This window comes from Malaclemys terrapin, chromosome 15 (genome assembly GCF_027887155.1).
Source record: "Malaclemys terrapin pileata isolate rMalTer1 chromosome 15, rMalTer1.hap1, whole genome shotgun sequence".
NCBI lineage: Eukaryota > Metazoa > Chordata > Testudines > Emydidae > Malaclemys > Malaclemys terrapin.
In genome coordinates, this window is record NC_071519.1 from 29,442,377 (window position 1) to 29,451,035 (window position 8,659).

Here is an 8,659-nt window from a genome sequence, read left to right on the forward strand (position 1 = left end):
AAACTAGCACAGCCTTTTTGTGCTGTGGCCGAGCGACCCCCGTGTAAGAAGGGTTGAGGTCTCTCTGACTTTCTGCTATTTAGGACCTAGCCTTTAAAATGCCCTGTGCCATTGACCTCTCCCTGTAAGAAGGGTGCGGGTCTCCCCTTTCTAGCTTGTCTTGGGCCGCTGGCACTTGCTGGGCAAAGAGACCACCCTCTACTGAGGGGATGGAGGTCTCTCCTTTTCAGTGCTCTTGGCTCTGGCCCATTGAAATGCCCCTGGCTTAAGGACCACCCTGTAAGGAGGGTTTGGGTCTCCTTTCCCAGGCTTATTTAGCCACAGGTCACTTTGACACGCCAGGGAAAAGGACTGCCCTGTAACCAGGGTGTAAGGTCTTATCCCTCTCGTTCTTAAATTAGGAGAGCCTCTTTGTGCCTGTGGCCGAGTGACCCCCCTGTAAGAAGGGTTGAGGTTCTACTTCTGTTAGTCGCAGGAAATTCCCCTAGAGTGATTTCTATTTGGCTTTTTTGGGCTTTGACGTGAAATCTTATTTGTGACCCGTGTAGTTCCTCTCCGGGTCACATGTAACCTGGTGTGGCGAAGGGGCGGCTGTAAGGGGATGGTGGAGGCCGTGAAAAATTCGACCCTTCTTTCCCAGAGAGCCAAGAAATCGTCCCAAATTCCGTATGTCACAAAGTCTGGAACTGAACAGGTGAGGAAGGGGGCTCCTTTCAGAGCCTCACTTCCATGCAATCCTTCCTCATTTCCTCTTGCCCTGCCCAACTGACACTGCCCAATCAACCTCAGCTTTGAGCCCTTGTTTGACTCGGCACAAGAAAGACATGGCTGCACGTATCATTGTTAGTGGTATAGATTCGGAGAGCTGTGTACGTTGTGTCCCATTGTGTAGGTACGTGGCATGGTATTCAGAGCTTGCACGTGGGTGCACCTAACCCTACTAACAGGACTGTGTCACAAGTAAGGGGTGTCTTTTTTGGTCACGGTCAGGGGGCACAAAGTTGAAATTTTCTTGGTGGGGTAGGAAGGTAGGTCGGGAAGGGTGTTGCCAAGGAATGGAGGATTTAATGGTAATGGGAGACTCAGCGGGATTCCTCCCTTACCTGTTCATTTCCAGATCTTTTCCCATTGGGGACTTTCCTCCCCTTCTTTAAAGGAGGACTATTTTTCTAAAGAAAGGGTGACCGCCCTGTACTCAGGGATCAGGTCTGTTTCCCTTTTCTCCTCTCGGCATTGGCCCTCTTAATGCCAAAGTTACTGGCTGGGCAAAGAGACCCTCCTCTACCGAGGGAATGGAGGTCTCTCCTTTTCCGCGCTCTTGGCAAGGGCCCATTGAAATGCCCCTGGCTTAAGGACCACCCTGTAAGGAGGGTTTGGGTCTCCTTCGCCATGCTTATGGCGCCACGGGTCACTTTGACACGCCAGGCAAAAGGACTGCCCTGTATCCAGGGTTTAAGGTCTTACCCCTCTCATTCTTGAACGAGGAGAGCTTTTTTGTGCCTGTGGCTGAGTGACCCCCCTGTAAGAAGGGTCGAGGTCACTCTGGCTTTCTATTATTTAGGACCCAGCCTTTGCAATGCCCTGTGCCATTGACCTCTCCCTGTAAGAAGGGTGCAGGTCTCCCATTTCTAGCTTGTCTTGGGCCGCTGGCACTTGCTGGGCAAAGAGACCACCCTCTACCGAGGGAATGGAGGTCTCTCCTTTTCCGCTCTCTTGGCAATGGCTCATTGAAATGTCCCTGGCTTAAGGACCACCCTGTAAGGAGGGTTTGGGTCTCCTTCGCCATGCTTTTGGCGCCACGGGTCACTTTGACACGCCAGGCAAAAGGACTGCCCTGTAACCAGGGTGTAAGGTCCTATTCCTCTCGTTCTTAAACTAGCAGCACCTCTTTGTGCCTGTGGCTGACTGACCCCCCCTTTAAGAAGGGTTGAGGTTCTACTTCTGTTAGTCACTGTAAATTGCACTAGAATGATTTCTACTTGGCTTTTCTGGGTTCTGAAGTGAAATCTCATTTGTGTCTCATGTGTTTCCTGTTCGGGTCACATGGAACCTGGTGTGGCGAAGGGGCGGCTGTAAGGGGATGGTGGAGGCCGTGAAAAATTCAACCCTTTCTTCAAAAAAGCCAAGAAATCACCAAAGTCCAAAGTGAGCTCCCTCTAACTAGGGTGTAGGTCTTTCCCTCACTTTCCCAAGATTACACTCCTCTTTGAAAGCTAGTTACAGAAACCAGCCTCTTGAGAGAGTTAAGGGTTTGCCCTTCTAGCTGCCCTGAGCCCGTGGCCTCCTCACGCTCTCAGCCAAGTCAAAGCCCGGCGTACTCTGCATCCAGCTGGCCCTGCCTTCTGCTGCAAGCTCTCCTGCCTTCTGCTACGGATTGGTGCCGAAACCCAGGAATTGGGGTAATTTCAAGGAGGGGCGTGGACCATGTCCATTTAATCTGAATTGACCTTGGAATCGTGGGGTCCACTGAGCCCGCTTCACCTCTCTCTCTTTCTCTCTCTTTCTAGCAACTCAAAGGACAAAATGAAGACCACGACAGAAGCACCAAAGAAACTGCAGGAAAAGAGAAGAAAAGGCCAGTCAAAAACCACGCACACATTGCACACATGGCCGTCCCTGGGGCATTTACACTTGTCCACGTAGGCTTAATCCCCTTGAGGGACCAGGGAAAAGGACCTCTCTGTAAACAGGGATCAAGGTCCGCTCCTTGCCAAGAGAAACGCTTTATGGGCCCATTCCGCACCTGCGGCTGAGAGACCACCCTTTAAGAAGGGTTGAGGTCTCTGTGGATTTCAGCTCTTTAGGACTTAGTCTTTAACATGCCCTGTGCCACTGACCTCTCCCTGTAAGAAGGGTGCGGGTCTCCCCTTTCTAGCTTGTCTTGGGCCGCTGGCACTTGCTGGGCAAAGAGACCACCCTCTACTGAGGGAATGGAGGTCTCTCCTTTTCAGCGCTCTTGGCAATGGCCCATTGAAATGTCCCTGGCTTAAGGACCACCCTGTAAGGAGGGTTTGGGTCTCCTTCGCCAGGCTTATTTAGCCACAGGTCACCTTAACACGCCAGGCAAAAGACTGCCCTGTAACCAGGGTTTAAGGTCTTATCCCTCTCGTTCATAAACTAGCAGAGCCTTTTTGTGCTGTGGCCGAGCGACCCCCCTGTAAGAAGGGTTGAGGTCTCTCTGACTTTCTGCTATTTAGGACCTAGCCTTTAAAATGCCCTGTGCCATTGACCTCTCCCTGTAAGAAGCGTGCGGGTCTCCCCTTTCTAGCTTGTCTTGGGCCGCTGGCACTTGCTGGGCAAAGAGACCACCCTCTACTGAGGGAATGGAGGTCTCTCCTTTTCAGCGCTCTTGGCAATGGCCCATTGAAATGTCCCTGGCTTAAGGACCACCCTGTAAGGAGGGTTTGGGTCTCCTTCGCCAGGCTTATTTAGCCACAGGTCACCTTAACACGCCAGGCAAAAGACTGCCCTGTAACCAGGGTTTAAGGTCTTATCCCTCTCGTTCATAAACTAGCAGAGCCTTTTTGTGCTGTGGTCGAGCGACCCCCCTGTAAGAAGGGTTGAGGTCTCTCTGACTTTCTGCTATTTAGGACCTAGCCTTTAAAATGCCCTGTGCCATTGACCTCTCCCTGTAAGAAGGGTGCGGGTCTCCCCTTTCTAGCTTGTCTTGGGCCGCTGGCACTTGCTGGGCAAAGAGACCACCCTCTACTGAGGGGATGGAGGTCTCTCCTTTTCAGTGCTCTTGGCTCTGGCCCATTGAAATGCCCCTGGTTTAAGGACCACCCTGTAAGGAGGGTTTGGGTCTCCTTCGCCAGGCTTATTTAGCCACAGGTCACCTTAACACGCCAGGCAAAAGACTGCCCTGTAACCAGGGTTTAAGGTCTTATCCCTCTCGTTCTTAAACTAGGAGAGCCTCTTTGTGCCTGTGGCCGAGTGACCCCCCTGTAAGAAGGGTTGAGGTTCTACTTCTGATAGTCGCAGGAAATTCCCCAAGAGTGATTTCTATTTGGCTTTTTTGGGCTTTGACGTGAAATCTTATTTGTGACCCGTGTAGTTCCTCTCCGGGTCACATGAAACCTGGTGTGGCGAAGGGGCGGCTGTAAGGGGATGGTGGAGGCCGTGAAAAATTCGACCCTTCTTTCCCAGAGAGCCAAGAAATCGTCCCAAATTCCATATGTCACAAAGTCTGGAACTGAACAGGTGAGGAAGGGGGCTCCTTTCAGAGCCTCACTTCCATGCAATCCTTCCTCATTTCCTCTTGCCCTGCCCAACTGACACTGCCCAATCAACCTCAGCTTTGAGCCCTTGTTTGACTCGGCACAAGAAAGACATGGCTGCACGTATCATTGTTAGTGGTATAGATTCGGAGAGCTGTGTACGTTGTGTCCCATTTCCAGGCCTTTTGTTTCTCGGGTGATAGACCCAGGCTATTCCTAGGGCTGTGTTTGAAGTGATTGATGTGGCTGTCCTTTCGGAAATGTGCTGATGCTCAGCTGGGGTAGGTACGTGGCATGGTATTCAGAGCTTGCACGTGGGTGCACCTAACCTTACTAACAGGACTGTGTCACAAGTAAGGGGTGTCTTTTTTGGTCACGGTCAGGGGGCACAAAGTTGAAATTTTCTTGGTGGGGTAGGAAGGTAGGTCGGGAAGGGTGTTGCCGAGAAATGGAGGATTTAATGGTAATGGGAGACTCAGCGGGATTCCTCCCTTACCTGTTCATTTCCAGATCTTTTCCCATTGGGGACTTTCCTCCCCTTCTTTAAAGGAGGACTATTTTTCTAAAGAAAGGGTGACCGCCCTATACTCAGGGATCAGGTCTGTTTCCCTTTTCTCCTCTCGGCATTGGCCCTCTTAATGCCAAAGTTACTGGCTGGGCAAAGAGACCCTCCTCTACCGAGGGAATGGAGGTCTCTCCTTTTCCGCGCTCTTGGCAAGGGTCCATTGAAATGCCCCTGGCTTAAGGACCACCCTGTAAGGAGGGTTTGGGTCTCCTTCGCCAGGCTTATTTAGCCACAGGTCACTTTGACACGCCAGGCAAAAGGACTGCCCTGTATCCAGGGTGTAAGGTCTTACCCCTCTCATTCTTGAACGAGGAGAGCCTTTTTGTGCCTGTGGCTGAGTGACCCCCCTGTAAGAAGGGTCGAGGTCACTCTGGCTTTCTATTATTTAGGACCCAGCCTTTGCAATGCCCTGTGCCATTGACCTCTCCCTGTAAGAAGGGTGCAGGTCTCCCTTTTCTAGCTTGTCTTGGGCCGCTGGCACTTGCTGGGCAAAGAGACCACCCTCTACCGAGGGAATGGAGGTCTCTCCTTTTCCGCGCTCTTGGTAATGGCCAATTGAAATGTCCCTGGCTTAAGGACCACCCTGTAAGGAGGGTTTGGGTCTCCTTCGCCATGCTTTTGGCGCCACGGGTCACTTTGACACGCCAGGCAAAAGGACTGCCCTGTAACCAGGGTGTAAGGTCCTATTCCTCTCGTTCTTAAACTAGGAGCACCTCTTTCTGCCTGTGGCTGACTGACCCCCCCTTTAAGAAGGGTTGAGGTTCTACTTCTGTTAGTCACTGTAAATTGCACTAGAATGATTTCTACTTGGCTTTTCTGGGTTCTGAAGTGAAATCTCGTTTGTGTCCCATGTGTTTCCTGTTCGGGTCACATGGAACCTGGTGTGGCGAAGGGGCGGCTGTAAGGGAATGGTGGAGGCCGTGAAAAATTCAACCCTTTCTTCAAAAAAGCCAAGAAATCACCAAAGTCCAAAGTGAGCTCCCTCTAACTAGGGTGTAGGTCTTTTCCTCACTTTCCCAAGATTACACTCCCCTTTGAAAGCTAGTTACAGAAACCAGCCTCTTGAGAGAGTTAAGGGTTTGCCCTTGTAGCTGCCCTGAGCCCGTGGCCTCCTCACGCTCTCAGCCAAGTCAAAGCCCGGCGTACTCTGCATCCAGCTGGCCCTGCCTTCTGCTGCAAGCTCTCCTGCCTTCTGCTACGGATTGGTGCCGAAACCCAGGAATTGGGGTAATTTCAAGGAGGGGCGTGGACCATGTCCATTTAATCTGAATTGACCTTGGAATCGTGGGGTCCACTGAGCCCGCTTCACCTCTCTCTCTTTCTCTCTCTTTCTAGCAACTCAAAGGACAAAATGAAGACCATGACAGAAGAAACTGCAGGAAAAGAGAAAAAAATTCGTATATTTTTCCCTCAGTCTTTTGTGAAGTAGTGTATTAAATATCCGTATATTTTTGTTCCTCTCTTTATCTTGTGTATCGTTAATAAGCCACATGTTTTAACAAACTGTAACTATCAAATACAGAATGGTATGGTGAAGTTGTTAGAAGGCTGATATAAATCAAATTTAAAAAGGAAAGAAATAAATGGCAGTCTCAGTTTGGCTAGCTCCTTTAAATGAAGTGGGTCCAGTACCTCTGTTCCAGCACCGGTGCGTCTCATATTGACTCGATTGAGAGAGTGGGGTGGCTTTTGAGGCTAATAAATGAGTGGACGTCTGCTGTGAAAAAGGGGAACGTCTCTGGAAGAAGATCGGAGGTTGGTTGGGGAAGGACAGTTACAGGAGGGGTATGAGTCCTAGAACAAGGGCCACGCTCTAGAGAAGCAGCTCTGGGGCCTGTGTTCGTGCAGAACAGAAAAGGAGAGCCAGAGCAGGGAGGCTGACAAAGGGTAGGGGATATGTTAGCATTGCAATACAAAACCCATAGCTGGCCTAGGTCGCTGACTCAGGGTTCATGGTTTGGGCTCCAGGGTTATAAAACTGCAGTGTAGAGTTTGGGCTCAGGGCTGGAGCTCAGTTTCTGAGATCCCACAAGTGGGGTGTTCCAAAACTGAGGCTGCAGCATGAGCGTCTACACTGCAATTTTATAACCCCTCAGCTTGAGCCTGACTCAGCTGACCTGGGCCAGCCGGAGTCTTTTATTGCAGGGTAGCTGTATCCTAGGAGACCAGAGGGGGACTATCCTGATGGCCTTTCCGGGCAAAGGCTTGAAAGTCAGGAAGAAGCTGCAGAAGGACTTTGGCTGGGATGTATTTTCTGACAATAGGACAGATGGGGACCAAAAGAAAGCCTGGGTGTGGCAGAACATGCCAGAGCTGGGATATGAGGTGTGCTGTTGGACTGTGTTTTGGCACTCTCATGGACTACATGCATTCTGTGTGGGATAAACTGACTGTGTTTGGGGCTTCCAAGGACTGTGTGTGTTATGTGGAATAATAAACTAGCCCTGAGAAGGGGTAATACTGGACACAAGAGACCACCTGGTGGAATCTTTAACGAGCATGAGAGGGGAAGCTGAGGCAGTTACCCTGACATTGTTGTGCCCACCTGCAAGGAGGCACTGGGAGGGGAGGGAGAATTGTGGCAAGCAGAACAAATGTATGATGCTAAACATTTCAATCACAACAAAACCTGTCCTCCACTATACAGCAATGGTGCTATTCCTGCATAGAACACTCTGGGCTACATCCTCCCGTCCTTACTGCAGCAAAACTCCTGTTGACTCCAAAGAGACTGTGCTTGGCTCTATTACCACTTCAGAAAAACATCACACTTCATCTGAAAACTAGAATTCTGTGTAACCACAAAACATAATACAATTCTACTGTGCAGTAAAAGTGAGTGCTAGATTGGTGGGGAACTAGTTGTCTCATCATCTCATGGTATAGATCACCTCAGGGGAGTTTGCTGGTTAAATCTGGCTCCTGGGTTGGTAGTAACTGAAAGCTACCAGCTGATGGTGCTATGGTGCCCTACTTGTGAGGTCTCAAGTTTTAATTCCAGCAGCAATATTCTAATTGGGCCACATCACGTGTGACAAACACCTGCACTCCCATAATGTGTCCAGATCAGCCGTGCCCTCTGATGGATACTGTCCGTGCCAGATATGCTATGGGGTGCAATAATATCACCAACCGGCTACAAAACCCAGGGCAGCACTCCCTAGAAGAATAAACAGGGTTCTGGGTCAAGTACTGCACTGGGGGAGATGGGCAAATCTGCGCTGCTTTTTGCTGGTGCTGGATTAATGCACAGATGCACTAGGCCTAGCCCTTAAAATTCAATTATTTAAAAACTAGATGAAAACCAGGCCCCAATTCACCATTGGCCTGCTTATAGGGTACCCACGTGCAGCAGGGACAGGTGGGTGTGAAATATTGCCTGGCTCCCTTGGAAGCCTTTTGCTCTCACGTTGCGTCGGTGCAAATGAGAACATGCGGTGCAGGGTAACATGGGCCCCATGTTTTCAGACTAGAAATGTCTCTTACATCACCACTTTAATGTAAACTAATGTAGGAAACTGCACTGCCCGAATTCCTGCCCCTCGGCCACCTGGACCCAACATTCAGCACTTCGGGCCTAGCCTGGCTCACCCAGAGTTCCTGAGTTAGTCCCAAGCGTTGGGCTGAATTGCTTGGCAATAGCCACCACAATACAATTAAATGTAACGTCCTTGCCAGGGCAGGGGTCATTCCAAAGCCCCCGGGGGCATTTAATTTCCAACAGGGCAGGGGCAGGTGGCGGCTAGTTACCTGGCAATGGGAAGGATCAGTGCACACGCTGCCTGGAAACCCGTTACACGGTCCATGGAGGTTTGCCTTGGGCTGGGCACGGAACTGGGCAGCGAGCCAGCCTGCTTCATCCCCGCGCGGCCGGGCT

The 8,659-nt window shown here is 50.7% G+C and overlaps 1 protein-coding gene across 1 annotated transcript in view; it reads right to left on the minus strand.

The window, feature by feature from the left end:
* BTG4 (BTG anti-proliferation factor 4) overlaps positions 1-8,613 on the minus strand; it is a 94,382-nt gene extending 85,769 nt beyond the window's left edge. Inside the window, exon 1 of the mRNA XM_054005493.1 lies at positions 8,533-8,613. The gene's annotated coding sequence lies outside the window, so the exon portion shown is untranslated. The remainder of the gene's footprint in view (positions 1-8,532) is intronic.
* Between the last annotated feature and the right edge of the window lie 46 nt (positions 8,614-8,659).